This window comes from Triticum urartu, chromosome 1A, assembly GCF_056163025.1.
Source record: "Triticum urartu cultivar PI428250 chromosome 1A, HENAU_Tu73, whole genome shotgun sequence".
NCBI classification, from domain to species: domain Eukaryota; kingdom Viridiplantae; phylum Streptophyta; class Magnoliopsida; order Poales; family Poaceae; genus Triticum; species Triticum urartu.
The window spans coordinates 443,853,429-443,881,395 of NC_141873.1; positions in this window are offsets into that span (position 1 = coordinate 443,853,429).

Below are 27,967 nucleotides of genomic sequence, written 5' to 3' on the forward strand. Positions count from 1 at the left end.
TTAAGTGTGTAGACCCTACGGGTTCGGGAGACATGCAGACATGACCGAGACGTTCTCCGGTCAATAACCAACAGCGGGATCTAGATACCCATGTTGGCTCCCACATGTTCCACGATGATCTCATCGGATGAACCACGATGTCAAGGACTTAATCAATCCCGTATACAATTCCCTTTGTCTAGCGGTATTGTACTTGCCCGAGATTCGATCGTCGGTATCCCTATACCTTGTTCAATCTCGTTACCGGCAAGTCTCTTTACTCGTTCCGTAACACATCATCCCGTGATCAACTCCTTGATCACATTGTGCACATTATGATGATGTCCTACCGAGTGGGCCCAGAGATACCTCTCCGTTTACACGGAGTGACAAATCCCAGTCTCGATTCGTGCCAACCCAACAGACACTTTCGGAGATACCTGTAATGCACCTTTATAGTCACCTAGTTACGTTGTGACGTTTGGTACACCCAAAGCACTCCTACGGTATCCGGGAGTTGCACAATCTCATGGTCTAAGGAAATGATACTTGACATTAGAAAAGCTATAGCATACGAACTACACGATCTAGTGCTATGCTTAGGATTGGGTCTTGTCCATCACATCATTCTCCTAATGATGTGATCCCGTCATCAACGACATCCAATGTCCATGGTCAGGAAACCGTAACCATCTATTGATCAACGAGCTAGTCAACTAGAGGCTTACTAGGGACATGGTGTTGTCTATGTATCCACACATGTATCTGAGTTTCCTATCAATACAATTATAGCATGGATAATAAACGATTATCATGAACAAGGAAATATAATAATAATCAATTTATTATTGCCTGTAGGGCATATTTCCAACAGTCTCCCACTTGCACTAGAGTCAATAATCTAGTTCACATCGCCATGTGATTAACACTCACAGGTCACATCGCCATGTGACTAACACCCAAGAGTTTACTAGAGTCAGTAGTCTAGCTCACATCACTATGTGATTAACACTCAATGAGTTCTAGGTTTGATCATGTTGCTTGTGAGAGAGGTTTTAGTCAACGGGTCTGAACCTTTCAGATCCGTGTGCGCTTTACAAATCTCTATGTCATCTCCTAGATGTAGCTACCACGTTCTATTTGGAGCTATTCCAAATAACTGTTCTACTTGGAGCTATTCTAAATTGTTGCTCCATTATACGTATCCGGTATCTCTACTCAGAGCTATCCGGATAGGTGTTAAGCTTGCATCGATGTAACCCTTTACGACGAACTCTTTTACCACCTCCATAATCGAGAAAATTCCTTAGTCCACTAGTTACTAAGGATAACTTTGACCGCTGTCCTGTGATCCATTCTTGGATCACTCTCGTACCCCTTGACTGACTCATGGCAAGGCACACTTCAGGTGCGGTACACAGCATAGCATACTGTAGAGCCTATGTCTTAAGCATAGGGGACGACCTTCGTCCTTTCCCTCTATTCTGCCGTGGTCGAGCTTTAATTCTTAACTTCATACCTTACAACTCAGGCAAGAACTCCTTCTTTGACTGATCCATCTTGAACACCTTCATGATCATATCAAGGTATGTGCTCATTTGAAAGTACCATTAAGCGTTTTGATCTATCCTTATAGATCTTGATGCTCAATGCTCAAGTAGCTTAATCCAGGTTTTCCATTGAAAAACACTTTCCAAACAACCCTATATGCTTTCTAGAAATTCTACGTCATTCTGATCAACAATATGTCAACAACATATACTCATCAGAAATTCTATAGTGCTCCCACTCACTTCTTCGGAAATACAAGTTTCTCATAAACTTTGAATAAACCCAAAATCTTTGATCATCATCAAAGCATTCATTCCAACTCCGAGATGCTTACTCCAGTCCCTAGAAGGATTGGTGGAGCTTTGCATACTTATTAGCATCTTTCAGGATTGACAAAACCTTCCGGTTTGTATCACATACAACCTTTCCTCAAGAAAATCATCGAGGAAACAATGTTTTGACATCCTATCTGCAAGATTTCATAAATAATGCAGTAATCGCTAATATAATTCCAACAGACTCTTAGCATCGCTACGAGTGAGAAAGTCTCACCGTAGTCAACTCCTTGAACTTGTCGGAAAACATCTTAACGACAAGTCGAGCTTTCTTAACGGTGATACTTACCATCATTGTCCGTCTTCCTTTTAAAATCCATCTGTACTCAATAGCCTTACGACCATCGAGCCGTTCTGCCAAAGTCTATACTTTGTTTTCATACATGGATCCTCTCTCGGATTTCATGGCCTCGAGCCATTTATCGGAATCCGGGCCCACCATCGCTTCTCCATAGCTCGTAGGTTCATTGTTGTCTAGCAACATGACTTCCAAGACAGGATTACGTACCACTCTGAAGTAGTATGCATCCTTGTCCTCCCACGAGGTTTGGTAGTGACTTGATCTGAAGTCTCATGATCACTATCATAAGCTTCCACTTCAATTGGTGTAGGTGCCACAGGAACAACTTCCTGTGCCCTGCCACACACTAGTTGAAGAGACGGTTCAATAACCTCATCAAGTCTCCACCATCCTCCCACTCAATTCTTTCGAGAGAAACTTTTCCTCGAGAAAGGACCCGATTCTAGAAATAATCCTTTATTGCTTTTGAATCTGAGACAGGAGGTATACCCAACTGTTTTGGGTGTCCTATGAAGATGCATTTATCCGCCTTGGGTTCGAGCTTATCAGCCTGAAACTTTTTTCACATAAGCATCGCAGCCCCAAACTTTTAAGAAATGACAGCTTAGGTTTCTCTAAACCATAGTTCATACGGTGTCATCTCATCGGAATTACGTGGTGCCCTATTTAAAGTGAATGTGGTTGTCTTTAATGCCTAACCCATAAACTATCGTGGTAATTCGATAAGAGACATCATGGTATGCATCATATCCAATAGGGTGCAGTTATGATGTTCGGACACACCATCACACTATGGTGTTCCAGGCTGTATTAGTTGTGAAATGATTTCCACAATGTCTTAATTCTGTGCCAAACTCGTAATTCAGATATTCATCTCTATGATCATATCATAGATCTTTTATCCTCTTGTCACGACGATCTTTCAACTTCACCCTGAAATTACTTGAACCTTTCAATAATTCAGACTCGTGATTCATCAAGTAAATGTACTCAACATCTACTCAAATCATCTGTGAAGTAAGAACATAACGATATCCACTATGCGCCTCAGCACTCATTGGACTGCACACATCAAAATGTATTACTTCCAACAAGTTGCTTTCCAGTTCCATTTTACTGAAACCGAGGCTTTCAGTCATCTTGCCCATGTGGTATGATTTGCATGTCTCAAGTGATTCAAAATCAAGTGAGTTCAAATGGTCCATCTGCATGGAGTTTCTTCATGCATATACACCAATAGACATGGTTCGCATGTCTCAAACTTTTCAAAAATGAGTGAGTCCAAAGATCCATCAACATGGAGCTTCTTCATGCGTTTTATACCAATATGACTTACGTGGCAGTGCCACAAGTAGGTGGTACTATCATTACTATCTTTTGGCATAAACATGTGTATCACTACGATCGAGATTCAATAAACCATTCATTTCAGGTTCAAGACCATTGAAGGTATTATTCAAATAAACAGAGTAACCATTATTCTCTTTAAATGAATAACCGTATTGCGATAGACATAATCCAATCATGTCTATGCTCAACGCAAACACCAATCTCGGTGGTAGAGGGAGTGTGCGATGCTTGATCATATCAACATTGGAAACACTTCCAACACATATCGTCATCTCACCTTTAGCTAGTCTCCGTTTATTCCGTAGCTTTTATTTCGAGTTACTAACACTTAGCAACCGAACCGGTATCTAATACCCTGGTGCTACTAGGAGTACTAGTAACGTACACATTAACATAATGTATATCCAATATACTTCTATCGACCTTGCCAGCCTTCTCATCTACCAAGTATCTAGGGTAATTCTGCTCCAGTGGCTGTTCCCCTTATTACAGAAGCACTCAGTCTCGGGTTTGGGTTCAACCTTGGGTTTCTTCACTAGAGCAGCAGCTGAATTGCCGTTTCATGAAGTATCCCTTCGTGCCCTTGCCCTTCTTGAAACTAGTGGTTTCACTAACCATCAACAATTGATGCTCCTTCTTGATTTCTACTTTCGCGGTGTCAAACATCGCGAATATCTCAAGGATCATCATATATGTCCCTGATATATTATAGTTCATCACGAAGCTCTAGCAGCTTGGTGGCAATGACTTTGGAGAAACATCACTATCTCATCTGGAAGATCAACTCCCACTCGATTCAACTGATTGTTGTACTCAGACAATCTGAGCACAAGCTCAACAATTGAGCTTTTCTCCCTTAGTTTGCAGGCTAAGAAAATCGTCGGAGGTCTTATACCTCTTGACGTGGGCACGAGCCTGAAATCCCAATTTCAGTCCTCGAAACATCTCATATGTTTCGCGACGTTTCAAAAACCGTCTTCGGTGCCTCAACTCTAAACCATTTAACTGAACTATCACGTAGTTATCAAAATGTGTATGTCAGATGTTCGCAACATCCACAGACAACGTTCGAGGTTCAGCACACTGAGCGGTGAATTAAGGACATAAGCCTTCTATGAAGCAATGTGGACAATCCTCAGTTTACGGACCTAGTCCGCATAATTGCTACTATTAACTTTCAACTAAATTTTCTCTAGGAACATATCTAAACAGTAGAACTAAAGCGCGAGCTACAACATAATTTGCAAAGACCTTTTGACTATGTTCAGGATAATTAAGTTCATCTTATGAACTCCCACTTAGTTAGACATCCCTCTAGTCATCTAAGTGATTACATGATCCGAGTCAACTAGGCCGTGTCCGATCATCACGTGAGACGGACTAGTCAACGTCGGTGAACATCTTCATGTTGATCGTATCTTCTATACGACTCATGCTCGACCTTTCGGTCTTCTGTGTTCCGAGGCCATGTCTGTACATGCTAGGCTCGTCAAGTTAACCCTAAGTGTTTTGCATGTGTAAAACTGTCTTACACCCGTTGTATGTGAACGTAAGGATCTATCACACCCGATCATCACGGCGTGCTTCGAAACGACGAACTGTAGCAACGGTGCACAGTTAGGGGAGAACACTTCTTGAAATTTTAATGAGGGATCATCTTATTTACTACCGTCGTTCTAAGCAAATAAGATGTATAAACATGATAAACATCACATGCAATCAAATAGTGACATGATATGGCCAATATCATATAGCTCCTTTGATCTCCATCTTGGGGCTCCATGATCATCTTGTCACCGGCATGACACCATGATCTCCATCATCATGATATCCATCATCGTGTCTACTTGAAGTTGTCACGTCATCTATTACTTCTACTACTACAGCTAACGGTTAGCAATAAAGTAAAGTAATTACATGACGTTTAAGTTGACACGCAGGTCATAAATAAATAAAGACAACTCCTATGGCTCCTGCCGGTTGTCATACTCATCGACATGCAAGTCGTGATACCTATTACAAGAACATGATCAATCTCATACATCACATATATCATTCATCACATCCTTTTGGCCATATCACATCACATAGCACACCCTGCAAAAACAAGTTAGACGTCCTCTAATTGTTGTTTGCATGTTTTACGTGGCTGCTATGGGTTTCTAGCAAGAACGTTTCTTACCTACGCAAAACCATAACGTGATATGCCAATTGCTATTTACCCTTCATAAGGACCCTTTTCATCGAATCCGATCCGACTAAAGTGGGAGAGACAGACACCCGCCAGCCACCTTATGCAACTAGTGCATGTCAGTCGGTGGAACCAGTCTCACGTAAGCATACGTGTAAGGTTGGTCCGGGCCGCTTCATCCCACGATGCCGCCGAATCAAGATAAGACTAGTAATGGCAAGCATATTGAACAAAATCAACGCCCACAACTACTTTGTGTTCTACTCGTGCATAGAAACTACGCATAGACCTAGCTCTGAAACCACTGTTGGGTAACGTAGCAGAACTTCAAAATTTTCCTACGTGTCACCAAGATCTATCTATGGAGAGACTAGCAACAAGGGGAAGGAGGGTGCATCTACATACCCTTGTAGATCGCTAAGCGGAAGCGTTCAAGTGAACGGGGTTGATGGAGTCGTACTCGTCGTGATTCAAATCACCGATGACCAAGTGCAGAACGGACGACACCTCCGCGTTCAACACACGTACAGCCCGAAGACCTCTCCCATGCCTTGATCCAACAAGGAGAGAGGGAGAGGTTGAGGAAGACTCCATCCAGCAGCAGCACAACGGCGTGGTGGTGGTGGAGGAGCGTGGCAATCCTGCAGGGCTTCGCCAAGCACCACAGGAGAGGAGAAGAACTTGGGAGAGAGGGAGGGGCTGCACCAAAGGCATAAGGTGTGTCTCAAGAGGACCTCCTACCCTCACTATATATAGGGAGCCCAAGGGGGGGTGCGCCAGCCCTAGGAGATCCAATCTCCTAGGGGGCGGCGGCCAGGGGAGGTTTCCCTCCCCCCCAAGGCACCTAGGAGGTGCCTTCCCTCCTTGGGACTCTTCCTTAGGGTTCCCCCTTCACCCTAGGCGCATGGGCCTTAAGGGAAGTGGCGCCCCAGCCCACTTTGGGCTGGATCCCTTCCCACTTCAGCCCATGGGACCCTCCGGGATAGGTGGCCCCACCCGGTGGGCCCCCGGGACCCTTCCGGTGGTCCCGGTACAATAACGATGACCCCGAAACTTGTCCCGATGGCCGAAATAGGACTTCCTATATATAAATCTTTACCTCCGGACCATTCCGGAACTCCTCGTAATGTCCGGGATCTCATCCGGGACTCCGAACAACATTCGGTAACCACATACAAGCTTCCTTTATAACCCTAGCGTCATCGAACCTTAAGTGTGTAGACCCTACGGGTTCGGGAGACATGCAGACATGACCGAGACGTTCTTCGGTCAATAACCAACAGCAGGATCTGGATACCCATGTTGGCTCCCACATGTTCCACGATGATCTCATCGGATGAACCACGATGTCAAGGACTTAATCAATCCCGTATACAATTCCCTTTGTCTAGCGGTATTGTACTTGCCCGAGATTCGATCGTCGGTATCCCTATACCTTGTTCAATCTCGTTACCGGCAAGTCTCTTTACTCATTCCGTAACACATCATCCCGTGATCAACTCCTTGATCACATTGTGCACATTATGATGATGTCCTACCGAGTGGGCCCAGAGATACCTCTCCGTTTACACGGAGTGACAAATCCCAGTCTCGATTCGTGCCAACCCAACAGACACTTTCGGAGATACCTGTAATGCACCTTTATAGTCACCCAGTTACGTTGTGACGTTTGGTACACCCAAAGCACTCCTACGGTATCTGGGAGTTGCACAATCTCATGGTCTAAGGAAATGATACTTGACATTAGAAAAGCTATAGCATACGAACTACACGATCTAGTGCTATGCTTAGGATTGGGTCTTGTCCATCACATCATTATCCTAAGGATGTGATCCCGTCATCAACGACATCCAATGTCCATGGTCAGGAAACCGTAACCATCTATTGATCAACGAGCTAGTCAACTAGAGGCTTACTAGGGACATGGTGTTGTCTATGTATCCACACATGTATCTGAGTTTCCTATCAATACAATTATAGCATGGATAATAAACGATTATCATGAACAAGGAAATATAATAATAATCAATTTATTATTGCCTCTAGGGCATATTTCCAACATGAACCACCATCAGTCATTAAATATCTAGGGACTCCAAACCTCGGAAAAATAACTTCCTTAAGCATTTTAATAGAAGTGTTATGATCAGCACTACTAGTTGGAATAGCTTCTACCCACTTAGTAACGTAATCAATAGCCACTAGAATATGTGTGTATCCATTAGAGGCAGGAAAAGGTCCCATATAATCAAAGCCCCAAATATCAAATGGTTCAATAACAAGAGAATAATTCATAGGCATTTCTTGACGTCTACTAATATTACCAATTCTTTGACATTCATCACAAGACAAGACAAACTTACGGGCATCCTTGAAGAGAGTAGGCCAATAAAAACCAGGTTGCAATACCTTATGTGCAGTTCTATCTCCAGCGTGGTGTCCTCCATAAGCCTCGGAATGACACTTGCGTAGGATCTGTTCCTGTTCATGCTCAGGTACACAACGTCTAATAACACCATCTACTCCTTCTTTATAAAGATGTGCGTCATCCCAAAAGTAATGTCTCAAGTCATAGATAAACTTTTTCTTTTGCTGGTATGTGAAGCTAGGTGGTATAAATTTAGCAACAATATAATTAGCATAATCAGCATACCAAGGAGTACTAGGAGAGGTACTTATAACAATTAATTGTTCATCAGGAAAGCTATCATTAATAGGTAGTGGGTCATCAAGAATATTTTCTAACCTAGACAAGTTGTCTGCAATGGGGTTCTCAGCTCCCTTTCTATCAACAATATGCAAATCAAATTCTTGTAGCAAGAGAACCCATCTAATAAGTCTAGGTTTAGCATCTTTCTTTTCCATAAGATATTTAATAGCAGCATGATCAATGTGAATAGTTACTTTAGAATCAACAATATAAGGTCTGAACTTATCACAAGCAAATACAACTGCTAAAAGCTCTTTTTCAGTAGTAGCATAATTTCTTTGAGCATTGTCTAGAGTCTTACTAGCATAATGAATAACATTTAATTTCTTATCAACTCTTTGCCCTAGAACAACACCTACAGCATAATCACTAGCATCACACATAATTTCAAAGGGTAAATTCCAATCAGGTGGCTGAACAACAGGTGTAGAGACTAATGCTTTCTTAAGTGTTTCAAATGCTTCTACACAATCATCATCAAAGACAAATGGTATATCTTTTTGCAATAAATTAGTCAGAGGCCGAGAAATTTTTGAGAAGTCCTTAATGAACCTCCTGTAAAATCCAGCGTGACCAAGGAAACTTCTTATACCTTTGATGTCCTTGGGACATGGCATCTTTTCAATAGCATCGACCTTGGCTTTATCAACTTCAATACCTCTTTCAGAAACTTTATGCCCCAAGACAATACCTTCATTAACCATAAAGTGGCACTTTTCCCAATTCAAGACAAGATTAGTTTCTTCACATCTTTGCAAAACTCGGTTAAGATTGCTCAAGCAATCATCAAAAGAGGAACCATAGACGGAAAAATCGTCAATGAAAACCTCACAAATCTTTTCACAAAAGTCAGAGAATATAGCCATCATGCATCTTTGAAAGGTAGCAGGTGCATTACATAAACCAAAAAGCATACGTCTATAAGCAAAAGTACCAAAAGGGCATGTAAAAGTAGTCTTTGATTGATCTCTAGCCGAGACAGGTATTTGAGAGAAACCAGAATAACCATCTAGAAAGCAATAGTGAGTATGTTTGCATAATCTTTCTAGCATTTGATCAATAAAAGGTAAGGGTTAATGATCTTTCTTAGTAGCTTTATTTAATTTGTGGAAATCAATTACCATCCTATAACCTGTGATAATTCTTTGTGGAATCAATTCATCTTTATCATTAGGAACAACAGAAATACCTCCCTTCTTAGGGACACAATGGACTGGACTTACCCACTCACTATCAGCAACGGGATAGATTATACCTGCCTCCAGAAGGTTTAGTATTTCTTTTCTTACCACTTCTTTCATTTTAGGATTCAGACGTCGTTGAGGATCACGAACTGGTTTGGCATCTACTTCCAAATTTATTTCATGTTGACATAGAGTGGGACTAATGCCCTTAAGATCATCAAGAGTATATCCAATAGCAGCACAGTGCTTCTTCAGAGTTTTCAATAATCTTTATTCTTCATGCTCTGAAAGGTTAGCACTAATAATAACAGGATATATCTTCTTTTCATGAAGATAAGCATATTTAAGATTATCAGGCAAAGGTTTAAGCTCAAACACGGGATCACCCTTGGGTGGAGGAGGATCCCCTAAAATTTCAACAGGCAAATTGTGTTGCAGAATAGGTTCCTATTTAAAGAATACTTCATCTATTTCCCTTCTTTCATTCATGAACATATCATTTTCATGGTCTAGCAGATAGTGTTCTAAAGGATCACTAGGAGGTACGGCAATAGAAGCAAGACCAATAATTTCATCCTGACTAGGTAATTCTTCCTCACGATGTTGTTTACTAAATTTAGAGAAATTAAACTCATGAACCATATCATCCAAGCCAATAGTAACAACATTCTTTTCGCAATCTATCCTAGCATTAACAGTGTGCAAGAAGGGTCTACCAAATATAATGGGACAAAAGCTATCTTGTGGAGAAGTAAGAACAAGAAAATCAGCAGGATATTTAGTTTTCCCACACAAGACTTCAACATCTCTAACAATTCCAATTGGTGAAATAGTATCTCTATTGGCAAGTTTAATTGTGACATCAATACCTTCTAACTCAGCAGGTGCAATTTCATTCTTAATTTTTTCGTATAAAGTATGCGGTATAACACTAGCACTCGCACCCATATCACATAAGCCATGATAACAATGATCTCCTATTTTCACAGAAATAACAGGCACGCCTACCACAGGTCTATGTTAATCTTTAGCACAAGGTTTAGCAATTCTAGCAGTTTCACCTTCGAACTGAATAACATGCCCATCAATATTATCAGACAAGAGATCTTTAACAATAGCAATATTAGGTTCTACTTTAACTTGCTCAGGGGGTGTATAAGTTCTAATATTGCTTTTACGTACAACAATTGAAGCTTTAGCATGATCCTTTATTCTAACAGGGAAAGGTGGTTTCTCAACATAAGAAGTAGGAACAATAGGATCATTATAAGTGACAGTCTTTTCTTCAACTTTAATAGGTGCAGCTACTTTTACTTCTATGGGAGGATGATATTTAAACCACTTCTCCTTAGGGAGATCAACATAAGCAGCAAAAGATTCACAGAAAGAAGCTACTATCTCAGAGTCAAGTCCATATTTAGTGCTAAACTTACGGAAAATATCGGTGTCCATAAAAGATTTAACACAATCAAACTTAGGTGTCATACCTGACTCCTTGCCTTCGTCGAGGTCCCAATCTTCAGAGTTGCGTTTAATTCTATCCAATAAATTCCATTTAAATTCAATAGTCTTCATCATAAAAGAGCCAGCACAAGAAGTATCGAGCATGGTGCGATTGTTTTCAGAAAGCCGAGCATAAAAACTTTGCATACTTATTTCTCTCGAGAGCTCATGATTGGGGCATGAATATAACATTGATTTAAGCCTCCCCAAACTTGAGCGATGCTTTCTCCTTCGCGAGGCCAGAAATTATATATGTAATTGCGATCACGATGAACAAGATGCATAGGGTAATACTTTTGATGAAATTCCAACTTCAATCTTTTATAGTTCCATGATCTCATATCATCACATAGCCTATACCATATCAATGCGTCTCCCTTCAAAGAAAAAGGGAAGACCTTCTTCTTAGCAAGATCATCGGGTATACCTGCAAGCTTAAATAATCCACAAACTTCATCCACATATATTAAGTGCTCATCAGGATGCTTTGTTCCATCTCCTGTAAAAGGGTTAGCTAGCAGTTTTTCCATCATACCTGTCGTGGTTTTGTCACGGCTGATGTCCTAGAGAAAGGACTTAGTCGTGGAGCCATCGCGACGGGTTAGCTTGAAGGGGTTAAAGCGGACACAAGGACGCAAGAGAGTTTATACTAGTTCGGCCCCTTCGATGAAGGTAAAAGCCTACGTCTAGTTGTGATGGAATTGATGGGGTTTCGATGACTAGGGAGCAAATAAGCTTCGCCTATGTCTCGAGTTGTTGTCTGTTGTCCCTGAACCGCCTCCGGGTCGTCCCCTTATATACATGGGTGACGCCCGTCGGTTTACAGAGTCCCAACACCGGCTCATAGATGTGTCCGGTTTGGTCTCTACTTATTCCTAACTTACAATACAAGTTACATATTGACGCCGGTTTACGGCTACAGGCTCTCAGCCGATTATGGGTCTTGAGCCCTCATCTACCTTCATGGGCTTTAACATACTTAACTACTGATGAAGTTAACCCGGCCCAGATAGGCCGGTTTACGCCCAGTAGTAATATCCCCAACATTAGGCCCCAGATTGATTTGAACAGGTTCATGTCAATCCTTAGCAAAAACTTCATCTTCAACATCTTCTTCTAGTTTGGTGAACCGCCGTGATGTCATCTTCTCTGATTGCTGTAAACCGGTGTGACGTCATCTGTCATAAAGAAACTATCCATGATACCTTCTTGTTTAATAGATCTGCGATAATCGAGGTGACAACTCTGTCTCCAAACTTGCGGCCCCTTGATTTTCACGCCTGACCCATGTCCCTTGCTTTATAAATAGGACCGAAGGGTCATTTCTTTTTCCCCTTCATGCCCTTCTGCTTCATCTTCCTCGCGTCGCCCAGCTTCGGAGCTCCACTGCCGTCGTCGACCTCTGCACCAAATTTGGCCGCTGCATCACCCTGAGCGTACCAGAGCACCGCGGCGACCTTCCGCTTCTTCCTCAGCTCCGGTAAGTCTTCTATCCTTTTCATCATAGATCTGTTCTAGGGTTTCCATGTTCTCTAGCGTTCATCGCTTGCTTCTTGTTCATATGATAGATCCTTAGATGAGTCTGTGAATCTTTGCTCTGTGTAGCAGTAGTTTTTATCCTCCGTTTTCACTTTCGCATATTAAGACCATAGATCTTATCCGTACCTTCGCTCATTGATTCGGCACTGCTCCTTTTGAGCCTTGAATATTTATCTCCTTTATAAACATGTTCCAGATCCAAAGCTGTAGTATAATCTTGTGAAATCTGTTTTTGTGTACTTACTCATCTGCAGTCTTGACTGTTCAATGTTTAGACCAGGCGGTTTAACTTTGTAGAAAAAATTGTCAATCCGGTATATACCATTAGTCCCCTTATTGAACCGCCAGATGTTGGTTGCTTCATGAAACTCTGGTTCAGATAGTTTTGTCTCCGGTTTAACAGTGCCCATACCACCGTACCTTGATCAAATGCATTTTTGAACCGGGATCTTCTACCTTGTAGATTCCATCATGGCCAAGCAAGTATATGAGTGCAATTGGGTTCCTTCTCGCGTCACAGAGGATCAACTGGACGATTTAGTCCTGATTGGCGCTTTAGGCAGCAAAGATACCATCCATTGGAGGGCTCCTGGCAAAGAATGCCCTCCCACACCTCGAGAAGGAGAGGTTGTTGTTTTCGTAGATCACTTAGCCCGGGGCTTTAAGCCGCCCGGTTCTAAATTTTACCGGGATGTTTTAGCCGATTTCCAACTCCATCCGCAAGACACTGGCCCCAACTCTGTTACAAATATGTGCCACTTCCAAGTGCTCTGTGAGGTGTTCTTTCAAGAGGAGCCCACAGTGGAATTGTTCAGAGATCTTTTCCATCTAAACCGCCATACTGAGTTTACTGATGGCTCTAATACGGAGTTGGGTGGCATGGCGATTCAGAAAAGGAAAGAGGTCACATACCCTCACGCCAAGCTGCACAGTCACCCCAAGGAGTGGAATCAGACATGGTTCTACTGCAAAGACACCTCCCCTACTGGTGAGAATCCCTTGCCTGGATTTCGTCCGGAGCGGCTCAGCAACACACACCCTTTTCCTCAAAGTTTGACTGCCCAGGAGAGAAGCATATATGCTCCCCAGCTGTCAAAGCTCAGAGCTTTTATGGCCAACGGTGTAACAGGGGTTGATCTCGCTCGCTGTTGGATATCATGGAGCATATTGCCCCTTAGTCAGCGCTCCGGTTTGATGTGCGAGTATACTGACAGTGTTGATGACCCACTGCGACATTCAAAACTCCAGCTCTCCGATGAAGAAATCACAGAATCTGTGCATAAGATACTGAATGAACCGGAACACGTCTGTGCTAGAACCGGCCTGCTTCCCTTCTGTGCCACCAACAAACCGCCAGCTGTAAGACTTTGATTTTTCTATTTGCTGATTCTATTATTGATATTTCTGGTCATTGTTTTTAATATCAGTGTCTGCATAATCAGGGCAATGATCCATTTTGGAGCAAAAAACTACCGCAGGAGAAACCAGAAAAACCAAACAAACCGGAAAGAGCAACCCGGCAAAAGACTAAAGCTGTGAAGAAGACTGCCCACAGGAAAAGAACCACTGCATCTTCTAATCCGGCCGCTGATGATGATGTAGATAATTCGGACTTTGAGGTAGAGCTTGACTCACTTGGTTTATTTTTCATACGTCTTATTGATGATGATATTTGTCAGGATGATGCCGAAGCCAGCCACGCGGATGTTGCAGAGGTAATTATTCTCTCTTCCGATTCAGAAACTTTGCCTTCACAAAAAATCCGCCAGGCAAACCGGAAAGTTAAATTTTCTCATCCTCTTGCTTATTTGGATCCTAACTTTCTTATGAAGACCCAACAACACGAAGCTCGTCGCACAACCCGGCACAGCGGCCAGGTAGTTACCTCCGCCGGTTTACCGAATAGTCCGGTTCGGAAACGCCATTCAGAGGTCTCTAATTTGCTTGTCAGTGCTTGTCCTAAAGCGGGCTGCTTTCGTCAACCTCTTAATCCGTCTGACTCCGATTACCAGGTTACTTCCCACTCATCTTCTGGCGAGTCCTCGGCTACTCAGCTCCCATCGCTTAAAACAGTGCTTGGGTAAGATATACTTATTGTGATGTTTGCAGTACATCGCCTTAGAACATATGCTGTATTTGATTTTATTATTCTTCTCAGGGCCAAACCTAGGCCAAGCAAGAAAGCCCGCCTGGACAAAGCGGCCGAAGAAGATGTCGTTCTTGAAGCAGACAAGACACCCAATGCTGAAGTGGCTATTCTTGAGGATATTCCCAACGATCCACCGCAGCCAGATGATGATCTTATTGCTGAAGAGAGACCTACTGATACCTCAGGTCCTATCCATCAGCCCACAGGTTCCATCCGGATTGAAAGCTCCACCGGTCCAGCAAAACCTACTGACAAGCCAACAGCTCCAGTGCAAACCGGCAGTACCAAGGATGATGAGGTTGTCATTACTGGCACTGGCCATACTGAGCCAAGCAATCCTGTCACTTTATCCAAACATTCTGCCAAGGAAGAATTTGCTGCTTTTGGCAAAGGCAAGTGGAACGCTGATCTGACGACTTACGTTGCTCTGAACGCCCAAGATAGCCATTCCGGCTATCTGAACCGGCTGTATACCAGCCGTGACTATGAAGCCGGTCTAGTTAATATGATGAAAGATAAATATGAGGTAACTTCCATATGCTCCTTCCTGCTTGTATGCTTCCATTCTTGCTGACTCTCCTAGCCCCCAAGAGCTGGTTTGAAATATTCTTTCAAACCGGGACTTAATAATATAAATCTTGATGCTTTGAAATTTGCTAATGTAGCCCCCAAGGGCCGGTTCAACTTAGCGTAGTTAAACTGGTACTTTAAGTAATTGAAACTGCCGCATCAGAATATATATGATCAAATAGCCATTAGCCCCCAAGTGCAAAGTTGAATGCTTGTATTGATCTTGGGACTTTGTAAACAATTGAAAGATGAAGATCGAATATGCATTATCCCCCAAGTGCTAAGCGCATAACTTGTTATGTGGTTGGTACTTGAATCCTTCTCCCAATTTGTTGAAACATATATCTGTATGCATGCAGGTGGAGCTGAAGACGAAAGAAAACCAAGTCATCGATCTTCAAGAAAACCTAAAAACCCAACAGGCTGAAACCTCCAAAGAAAAAGAGGAATTGGCCAGTGCTTTAAGCGCCATGGAACAACTTAAGGAGAACTTCAAGAAGAAACGGGCGGATTGGGCCACTGAAAAGTCCGCTTTGATCAAACGAGCAGAGGATGCCGAGGCTGCACTAAAACCAGTGATGGATGAACTGACCAGCATAAAGCAGCACGTTCATGCCATGACCACTGCTATCTTTGGTAAGCCAGCTTGCCTTCTGAATTGTCTCTGCCTTCTTACAGAGTCGCTGATTTATTAACCCTTTATGGTATTTCAGGGATACGCATTGGTCACTTGGGGTCAGATGTGCGGAAGAAATTGAAAGCCGCTTATACATTGGTTGAACAATTGTATACTGGTGCCCAGCGGATCATCTGTACCGCGTCTCATAACAAACCGGCGCCCACTTTGATTCAAGATACTCTGATGAAATTGTCAGTGCTTCCTGCCCGGGTTGAAGAGTTGAAGAAATCTGCTGCTCGAACCGGTGCAATCAATGCCTTAATCCGGGCAAAAGCCTGTGTGCCGGATTTTGATCCTATTGAAGCGGCTCAGGGCTATCCCAGCTTGAAGGAAGACGGGTCAGAATTTGGTGGAGCGGATCTGCGAGCAATAAACCGGGAGGTACGTCCACTAGCCTGTCAGTTGGCTGAGGAAGTGGACTTGTCTCATTATCAAGCACAATATGACAGTCAGAACAAGCGAATAGCTGCACCAATCCATGAATCGGAAAATCTGATCCCTCCAATCCGTAAGCATAATTACGCTCCCGAATTGACCCGTCATTGCTGATCCATGATGAAGCTGTTTTTCAAGCATTAATGGGAATCGACTGGACAACTGTGGATTTCCAGCCACTGGGTAGAGAAACGGAAGCTGAAGCGGCATAGGATGACCCACAACCATCAGGCCAGGCTGGTGACCAAGCTTGAACCGGAAGCCGGTTTTAAAACTGCCTCTCCTTTGTGAAAAACAATTATATTATTATGGGCACCATGTTGCCTTGTAATAGGCTAGCTGATACCTTTGATGTTGATATGCCTTCGTGCATACCTTGTTCTTCCTGTGGTAATGAACTTTCCAAAACACTTTCTGAAATGAGAAATTCGTCAAGTGCCACCGCGGTTGTACTGTCAGGCGGAATATGATGTCTGTATATATGAAATCAAAACATCCAAAACAAAATTTTAAGTATATGATCAAATTTTTGAGATACATAATACCTGCCATCGTTGAGTGTGAAGTTGGCTTGGCCAATCTTGAAGCGGAGTTTTGCAAACCCACACTGTTGGAGGAGATAACAGCTCCTGTATATATATATATATATATATATATATATATATATATATATATGACGCTGGTTTTACCATGTAAACCGTGTCGGGTTATAATAAACACCGTGTTACTCCATAAGAGGATGTTAACAACAAGGATCAAACCGGACAAATAGTCTCCGGATTGACGTGAACTGTGTTCCGTCAATTGATTGGTTAAAAAACTTTGTCGGTTTAAAAAACACAATGAAAAGCAAAAAAACCCCTTCAAAGAAAAGTGTGAAGCAAAGGCAACGACAAAAACGTTTGCCAAAAAAGGTTTATTTAAGCTGATCAAATGGCGTTACCATGGCCAAACACGACCAAGCTCCCGTTAGGTGTAACTATGGTTCTAGTCAGCTAGGTCCCCAAGTGATTCTGTGGCATTTATGCCGACCAAATGGCATGGTCATGGTTCGGGTTCGACCAAGCCCCCAAGTGATTCTGTGGCCTTAGGCCGATCAAGAGGCATGACTGGTTCAGACATGACCAAGTCCCCAAGTGATCTGGTGGCTCTCGCCTATCAAGAGGCATGGTATTGGTTCGGACACGACCAATCCTCCAAGTGATATAACACGATGCTTTTAGCAAAGCGAACTCAAGGGGTAAACCGGAGGCCGCTTTAGAGCAACTCCGTGTAACCTCACATGATGTAAAAGAAACAGATACCCCGCTTTAGCTGAGGCTCCGGTTTATTATATTTAATCATAATATATACATTGTCGTAATATGTACATAAGTATAGCCAATGACTCAGGTATAGTAAGGCCGAAGATGAGCTATATTCCACGGCCTGTTAGTCTCCTCCTCTGATGTACGTGAGTCCTTATGCTCTCGAATATCGATTAGATAGTACGACCCGTTGTGCAGATTTTTGCTGACCACGAAAGGCCCCTCCCAAGGTGGGGATAGCTTATGCATATCAGTCTGATCTTGGATGAGCCGAAGCACCAAATCTCCTTCCTGAAAGGTTCTGGTTCTGACCCGACGACTGTGATAACAACGAAGATCCTGCTGGTAAATCGCCGATCAGGCGGCTGCGATGTCACGCTCTTCATCCAACCGGTCCAAAGCATCTTGCCGTGCTGTCTCGTTGTCCGCTTCAATATAAGCCGTGACACGAGGTGAATCATGACGGATATCACTGGGGAGAACCGCCTCTGCTCCATAAACCATGAAGAACGGTGTGTATCCTATTGATCTGTTGGGTGTTGTATTGATGCTCCATAACACAGATGGTAATTCTTCTACCCAACAACCCGGCGTTCTCTGCAAAGGAACCATGAACCAGGGCTTGATGCCTCTCAAGATCTCTTGATTATCTCTTTCTGCTTGACCATTGGACTGTTGATGTGCCACTGATGAAACGTCGAGCCGGATGTGCTCCCGTTCGCAGAACTCCTTCATAGCACCTTTGGACAAATTGGTACCATTATCTGTGATAATACTGTGCGGAAAGCCAAACCGGAAAATCACCTTTTTGATGAACTGAACCGCCGTGGCCGCATCACACTTGCTAACGGGTTCTGCCTCCACCCAGTTTGTAAACTTGTCAACCGCCACCAAGAGGTGGGTCTTCTTATCTTTGGACCTTTCGAAAGGCCCAACCATATCCAGCCCCCAAGTCGCAAACGGCCAAGTAATTGGAATCATTCTCAATTCTTGAGCCGATACATGAGCACGTCTTGAAAACCTTTGGCAACCATCACATCGTCTGACCAGATCCTCCGCATCAGCATGAGCAGTTAACCAATAGAAGCCATGTCGAAACGCTTTAGCCACCAGAGACTTTGAACCGGCGTGGTGACCACAATCTCCTTCATGGATCTCACACAAAATTTCACGGCCTTCTTCAGGAGACACGCAACGTTGAAAAGCTCCTGATACACTGCAACAATGCAACTCGCCGTTGATGATAGCCATGGACTTGGATCACCGGATTATCTGCCGGGCCAGAATCTCATCCTCTGGCAACTCGCCCCGGTTCTTGTACGCCAGGTAAGGAAGCGTCCAATCCGGAATAACATGAAGAACTGCCACCAATTGAGCCTCCGGATCAGGAATAGCCAAATCCTCTTCACCAGGGATCTTGACCGACGGGTTGTGCAGCACATCCAGAAAAACATTGGGTGGGGCCGGTTTGCGCTGAGAGCCCAGCCGGCTTAAAGCGTCTGCCGCTTCATTTTTCCGCCTGTCCACATGGTCCACCTGATAGCCTTTGAAATAACCTGCGACAGTATCCACCTCACGACGATATGCTGCCATGAGTGGGTCCTTGTAGTCCCAAGTGCCAGACACTTGCTGAGCCACAAGGTCCGAGTCACCGAAGCACTTAACTCGACTTAGATTCATCTCCTTAGCCATCCGGAGACCATGGAGCAAGGCTTCATACTCAGTTGCATTGTTAGTACAAGGGAACATTAAACGGAGAACATAACAAAACTTATCACCTCGTGGGGAAGTTAATACGACTCCAGCCCCCTAGCCTTCCAACTGCCTGGATCCGTCAAAATGGATGGTCCAATACGTATGATCCGGCTTTTCTTCAGGTGCTTGCATTTCCGTCCAATCATTGATGAAATCAACAAGTGCTTGAGACTTAACCGCTGTCCGAGGCACATACTTCAAACCGTACGGCCCTAGCTCTATGGCCCACTTTGCAATCCGGCCAGTTGCTTCCCGGTTCTGGATGATATCTCCCAAAGGAGCAGAACTGACCACCGTAATTGAGTGCCCTTGGAAATATTGTTTAAGCTTTCGGCTTGCCATAAAAACTCCATACACCAGCTTCTGCCAATGCGGATACCTTTGCTTGGACTTAATGAGCACCTCGCTGATATAATAGACTGGACGTTGAACCGGATGCTCCTTACCTGCCTCCTTTCGCTCCACCACAATAGCTACGCTGACCGCCCGAACATTAGCAGCAACATATAGCAGTAACGGCTCCTTGTCAACGGGAGCGGCGAGCACAGGCGGGTTGGCCAATTGCCGCTTTAAGTCCTCAAATGCTTCATCAGCAGCAGTACTCCAGACAAACTGATCCGTATTTTTCAACATCTGATACAAAGGGATTGCCTTCTCACCCAGGTGACTGATAAACCGGCTTAGCGCAGCAATCCGGTCTGCCAGGCGTTGAACCATCGTTGATACACTTCGGTTTAGCCAGGGAGGTGATAGCCGTGATCTTCTCCGGATTAGCCTCAATTACCTTGTTGGACACTAGAAAACCCAATAGCTTGCCCGCCGGTACACCAAAGACACACTTGTCCGGATTAAGCATCATCTTGTATGTTCTCAGGTTATCAAAGGTTTCCTTCAAATCATCAATCAGAGTCTCCTTCTCCCTGGATTTAACCACGATATCATCCACGTAAGCATGTACATTACGGCCAATCTTCTTGTGAAGACAATTTTGTACACACCGTTGGTAAGTTGCCTGGGCACTCTTGAGCCTGAAGGGAATAGACACATAGCAGAAGGCTCCAAAGGGAGTTATAAATGCTGTCTTCTCCTGGTCCTTAACTGCCATTTTGATCTGATGATAGCCAGAATACGCATCCAAAAAACTTAAACGCTCACAACCCGCCGTAGCATCAATAATTTGATCAATACGGGGGAGGGAAAAAGGATCTGCTGGACAAGCTTTATTAAGATCTGTGTAATCCACACACATGCGCCAGGTGCCGTTTTTCTTGAGGACCAGCACCGGATTGGCAAGCCACTCGGGGTGAAAAACTTCAACAATAAAGCAAGCTGCTAAGAGCCTGGCTACCTCTTCTCCAATTGCCTTGCGTCTTTCTTCGTTAAACCGGCGGAGGAACTATTTCACCAGTTTATATTTAGGATCCACATTAAGTGTGTGCTCAGCGAGTTGCCTCGGTACACCTGGCATGTCAGAGGGCTTCCATGCAAAAATGTCCCGATTGTCACGAATGAACTCGATGAGCGCGCTTTCCTATTTTGGATCCAAGTTGGAACTAATGCTGAACTGCCTGGACGAATCGCCAGGTACGAAGTCAACAAGCTTAGTTTCTGCTGCCGATTTGAACTTCAGGGCCGGATCATGCTCCGTAGTTGGCTTCTTCAATGGAGTCATGTCCGCCGGATCAACATTGTCTTTATAGTACTTCAACTCCTCGGTGGCACAAACTGACTCTGCATAAGCCGCATCTCCTTCCTCGCATTCCAAAGCGATTTTGCGGCTTCCGTGAACCGTTATTATCCCCTTGTGACCCGGCATCTTGAGCTGCAAATACACATAACAGGGCCGAGCCATAAACTTGGCGTATGCTGGTCGCCCAAACAGGGCATGATATGGACTTTGGATTTTCACCACTTCAAACGTCAATGTCTCCGACCTGGAATCATGATCATCCCCAAAGGCCACTTCGAGAGCTATCTTACCAACGGGATATGCTGATCTGCCAGGCACTACACCGTGGAATACTGTATTAGACGGTTTGAGATTCTTATCTGTTAGTCCCATACGACGGAAGGTCTCATAGTACATGATGTTAATGCTGCTCCCTCCATCCATGAGCACCTTGGTGAACTTATAACCTCCCACCTGAGGCGCCACCACCAGAGCCAACTGACCCGGATTATCGACCTGGGGTGGGTGATCCTCTCTGCTCCATATGATTGGCTGTTCAGACCAACGTAGATAATGGGGTATGGCCGGTTCAACAGAGTTGACTGCCCGCCTCTGAACCTTCCGGTCTCGCTTGTCCAAGCTAGTGGTAAAGACATGGTACTGCCCACTACTCAACTGCTTTGGGTTGCTCTGGTAACCTGATTGTTGCTGCTGTTGGTTGTAACCACCCTGGTTGTTCTGACTATTTTGACCATTATGCCCGCCCGGATTACCATTAAATCCTGAACCGGAACTTCCTCCACCGTAACCCGGCCCGGACCCTGAGCCACCGCCAGATTCGTGATCATACCGGAAATTATTAGAATTCTTGAACTCCTGCATAATAAAGCAATCCTTCCAAAGGTGGTTTGCTGGCTCCTCCTTCGTCCCATGTATTGGACAGGGCTGGCTTAGCAGATAGTTTAAGCGGTTTGGGTTAGGTTTGGGTTCTCCATTACGATTTTTTGGTCTACCCTTGCGTCGCTGGCCATTGTCCTGTGCGTTGGTATTAGCCACAAAGTCCATGTTACCATCCGCTTTACGCTTGCCTCCTCCGCCATTGCCTACCCAGTGATGCTGCTAACCTTTGGAGCTGCTGTTCTTCTTCCCTTTCCCTATCTTGTCATCATCGGATTCGGGATGAGGGTCCCCATGTCGGTGCAATGACGCTTCATCCGTCCCAATTTCAACTTCAGGGGCCCAAACCGGCAGTTGCCTTCTAGGGTTAATACTACAGTGTCAGCGTTGATGCGGTCTGAGGAGTGCAACACTTGTGAAACCCGGCGCACCCAATGAGTCGTTGATTCTCCTTCCTCCTGGACGCATGCAGCTAAATCCACTATCGACATAGGCTGTTTACAGTTATCCTTGAAATTGCTGATAAACCGGGCTCTTAATTGGGCCCATGAACTGATAGAATTAACTGGCAAGCTTTTTAACCAAGTACGGGCCGTTCCTTCAAGCATCATGGTGAAGTATTTCGCACACGCCGTGTCATCCACATCAAGCATCTCCATGGCCATCTCATAGCTCTCCACCCATGTCTCTGGAGGTTGATCCGCCGTGTAATTTGGTACCTTGCGCGGGCCTTTGAAATCCTTGGGCAGGCGCACGTTGCGTAAAGCGGGGATAAGGCACGGCACCCCCAAAGAACTAGAGGTAACACCAGGTTCGATCGAGATGGTTGGACGAACCGGTGTGAGCTGCCGAGCCTGATGCTGTGCGGCAAACTCGGCCTCCCTGCGCGCTCGGGCCCGGTTCACCACTTCCTGAGCGTCATCAGCACCACCCGTCGGGTTGTTGCCATGGGGTGCTCCATGTCGTTCATTACTCGACACTGCTGGTTCATCCATATGTCTTCTATAGCTCTGGCTTGGACGGGGGGTCGAGTGGATCCGGTCGCGGTTGTACGAGTACGCTTCCTGTTGGGCCAAAGCTGTCCTCAGAAGTTCCTTGACCCGTCGCGTCTCTACTGCCTACGGCGAGTCACCTTCAATTGGAATGGCCTCCAGCCGTGCAGCAGCGGCAACAAGATTGTCCATTGGGTTGGAGTAGTGACCCAGAGGTGTTAAAGCATCCTGAGGTATAACGGTGTTTTGACGAGGCGGGTCCATCTGACGAGGTTGAACCGGTGCACCGGTCCTAGGGGCTTCTGCCCGGTTCCCCTCCAGCGGATTCCCGGCTCTTGGTCCTGGAGTGTTGAAAAGGTCTCTGGCCTCGAAAACCGGAGGTAAGCGGGATCGGTGCTTCCTCCTCATGACTTCATGCGATGCTCTCTGGTCCAACATAAGCCTGTAGGCCTGTGCGTCTAAAGCGGCCCGCTCTGCGGCCATCCCGGTGTCCTCAGCCGCCAGATCTGCCTTGGCCTGGGTGATCTGTTCCTTTACCTTTGCAATCTCCGTGTTATGAACGTCCTAATCTGGCGGATTAACTTCAGTCATAAGCACAGCCAACACATCAAATAGTTCTCATAGAACCTGAGCCGGCGGGCGCACAGGGCCTCCTGCCCCGGCAACTGTCGCCGTTGCTGAACCGGAGATCGTTGCCGCGGCTGTCGAAGAATGAAGCGCTGCTTGTGTTCCGGTCATGAATATTCCAACCCGGTTGGGTAGATCAGAGGGGTCCGGAATACTGTCGCCATCGGAACAGCTCCCAATCCGGCCATCTTGTAGCTGATAAAGAGATTCGGTTTCTCCAGTCGAAGATTCATCACCGGAACAAACGACAGTCGCCCCGCGAAACTCCGATCCGTCCTCATAATTTCCTCCATGGATCACTCCCACAAAGGCATGCTTCATGGCCGGTTTAACCCGGGCGGATTGCGCACGCCGAGCCGTCTCGACGAGGTCGGTGCAGATGTCCGGCTTAGGGCCCGGTTCACCGATCTTGCCAATGAAAACGTGAATGCTACCAAAGGGGACCCGGTACCCGTACTCAATTGAGCCGGCCTCGGGGCCCCAGCCTGCGTCGTCGATGTAGAGCTTGCCGCGACGACACTTAGTCATCCGGCCTACAGCGTAGCCCTCGAGTCCTTCAAAGTGGCCCTCCAAGAACCGGAAACCATCGTGCGATATCCCCACAGTGGGCGCCAACTGTCATGGTTTTGTCACGGCAGATGTCCTAGAGAAAGGACTTAGTCGTGGAGCCATCGCGACGGGTTAGCTTGAAGGGGTTAAAGCGGACACAAGGACGCAAGAGAGTTTATACTAGTTCGGCCCCTTCGATGAAGGTAAAAGCCTACGTCTAGTTGTGATGGAATTGATGGGGTTTCGATGACTAGGGAGCAAATAAGCTTCGCCTATGTCTCGAGTTGTTGTCTGTTGTCCCTGAACCGCCTCCGGGTCGTCCCCTTATATACATGGGTGACGCCCGTCGGTTTACAGAGTCCCAACACCGGCTCATAGATGTGTCCGGTTTGGTCTCTACTTATTCCTAACTTACAATACAAGTTACATATTGACGCCGGTTTACGGCTACAGGCTCTCAACCGATTATGGGTCTTGAGCCCTCATCTACCTTCATGGGCATTAACATACTTAACTACTGATGAAGTTAACCCGGCCCAGATAGGCCGGTTTACGCCCAGTAGTAATATCCCCAACAATACCCGAAGGAAATTCAAATGGAGTTTCATTTTCAATAGGTTCAGTAGGTTGAGGAGCAACTGTTTGCTCTACTGGACGGGGTGAAGATACCCCGAACAAGCCCCTTAGAGAATTACTTTCCATAGTAACAAGTGACAGTAAATTTCAGCACACTATATAAATTTTTCCTTACCAAAGTCCACCAACCAAAGGCGCTACACACCCCGGCAACGACGCCAGAAAAGAGTCTTGATGACCCACAAGTATAGGGGATCTATCGTAGTCCTTTCGATAAGTAAGAGTGTCGAACCCAACGAGGAGCAGAAGGAAATGATAAGCAGTTTTCAGCAAGGTATTCTCCGGAAGTACTGAAATAAATGGTAACAGATAGTTTTGTGATAAGATAAATTGTAATGAGCAACAAGTAACAAAAGTAAATAAAGTGCAGCAAGGTGGCCCAATCCTTTTGTAGCAAAGGACAAGCCATAACAAACTCTTATAATAGGAAAAGTGCTCCCGAGGACACCTGGGAATATCGTCAAGCTAGTTTTCATCACGTTCATATGATTCGCGTTCGATACTTTGATAATTTGATATGTGCGTGGACCGGTGCTTGGGTGCTGTTCTTACTTGAACAAGCATCCCACTTATGATTAACCTCTATTGCAAGCATCCGCAACTACAACAAAAGTATTAAGGTAAACCTAACCATAGCATGAAACATATGGATCCAAATCAGCCCCTTACAAAGCAACGCATAAACTAGGGTTTAAGCTTCTGTAACTCTAGCAACCCATCATCTACTTATTACTTCCCAATGCCTTCCTCTAGGCCCAAATAATGGTGAAGTGTTATGTAGTCGACGTTCACATAACACCACTAGAGGCTAGACAACATACATCTTATCAAAATATCAAACGAATACCAAATTCACATGACTACTAATAGCAAGACTTCTCCCTTGTCCTCAGGAACAAACATAATTACTCACAAAGCATATTCATGTTCATAATCAGAGGGGTAATAATATGCATATAGGATCTGAACATATGATCTTCCACCAAATAAACCAACTAGCATCAACTACAAGGAGTAATCAACACTACTAGCAACCTGCTAGCACCAATCCCGGACTTTGAGACAAGAATTGGATACAAGAGATGAACTAGGGTTTGGAGATGAGATGGTGCTGGTGAAGATGTTGATGGAGATTGCCCTCTCCCGATGAGAGGAGCGTTGGTGATGACGATGGTGATGATTTCCCCCTCCCGGAGGGACGTATCCCCGGCAGAATAGCTCTGCCGGAGCTCTAGACTGGTTCCGCCTCGTGGCGGCGGAGTCTCGTCCTGAAATGTTCCTTCTGATTTTTTTCTCATCAAAAGACTTCATATAGGAGAAGATGGACGTCGGAGAGCCACCAGGGGGCCCACGAGGTAGGGGGGTGCCCTAGGGGGGGCGCCCCCACCCTCGTGAGCAGGGTGTGGGCCCCCTGGCCTTCATCTTTGGCGAGGATTTTTCTTTATTTATTTTAAGATGTTCCATGGAGTTTCATGACTTTTGGAGTTGCGCAGAATAGGTCTCTAATATTTGCTCCTTTTCCAGCCCAGAGTTCCAGTTGCCGGCATTCTCCCTCCTTATGTAAACCTTGTAAAATAAGAGAGAATAGCCATAAGTATTGTGACATAAAGTGAAATAACAGTCCATAATGAAATAAATATTGATATAAAAGCATGATGCAAAATGGACGTATCAACTCCCCCAAGCTTAGACCTCGCTTGTCCTCAAGCGAAAAGCCGATAACAATAAATATGTCCTCATGTTTACAGGTAGAGGCGTCGATAAAAATAAAATACGGACATGAAGGCACCATGATTATTCTCATAACAACAACATATATAGATTTTGTTATATGATTACTTATGTTCAAGTGATGATCTATTCACAATGCAAAAGTATAAATCATAAACCTTATTGGGCTCCAACAAACTGTAATCTCAGTCATTGAAGCAATTGCAATTTATCATAACATCAGAAAGAGTCTATGTCAGAGCTAAAAAGCAAGTCCACATACTCAACTATCATTTAGTCCTCCATAATTGCTAACAGTCACGCAATACTTGTGGTTACGGAGTTCTAATCGGACACAGAGAAAGATAGGGGCTTATAGTTTTGCCCCACAACCTTTTACCTCAAGGGTAATGTCAACAATAATGGTTCATGCTCCCCTACATCCAATTAGATATATATATATATCATGTTCTTTCCAACATGCTGAGCTTGCCAAAGGATAAAATGAAAAAGAAAAGGTGAAGATCACCATGACTCTTGCATAAGGTAGAAGATAATAATAAAGTATGGGCCCTTCGCAGAGGGAAGCAGAGGTTGCCATGCGCTTTTATGGTTGGATGCACAAAATCTCAGTGCGAAAGAACGTCACTTTATATTGCCCCTTGTGATATGAACCTTTATTATGCAGTCCGTCGCTTTTATTACTTCCACATCACAAGATCGTATAAAGCTTATTTCTCCCACACCAATCAATCATACATATTTAGAGCAATTTTTATTGCTTTGCACCGATGACAACTTACTTGAAGGATCTTACTCAATCCATAGGTAGATATGGTGGACTCTCATGGCAAAACTGGTTTAAGGGTATTTGGAAGCACAAGTAGTATTTCTACTTGGTGCTGAGAATTTGGCTAGCATGAGGGGGAAAGGCAAGCTCAACAAGTTAGAGGATCCATGACAACATACTTTATCTCAGATATAAGAAAGACATAACTCATTATGTTGTCTTCCTTGTCCAACATCAACCCTTTAGCATGTCATATTTTAATGAGTGCTCCCAATCATAAAAGATTTCAATGATAATATATCTATATGTGAAAACCTCTCTTTCCTTATTACTTCCTATTAATTGCAACAATGACCAAAGCTATGTCTGCCAACTCCCAACAACTTCTAATCATCATACTCTTTCTATGTGAAGTCATTACTCTCAATAAGATCAATACAAACTTTTTGTTTCTTTTTATTCTTTGTCTCTTTTCTTTTATTCACCCAAGATCATGGCAAAATAATCAAGCCCTTGACTCAACACTAATCTTTATTATATATAGCTCACAGACTCGATT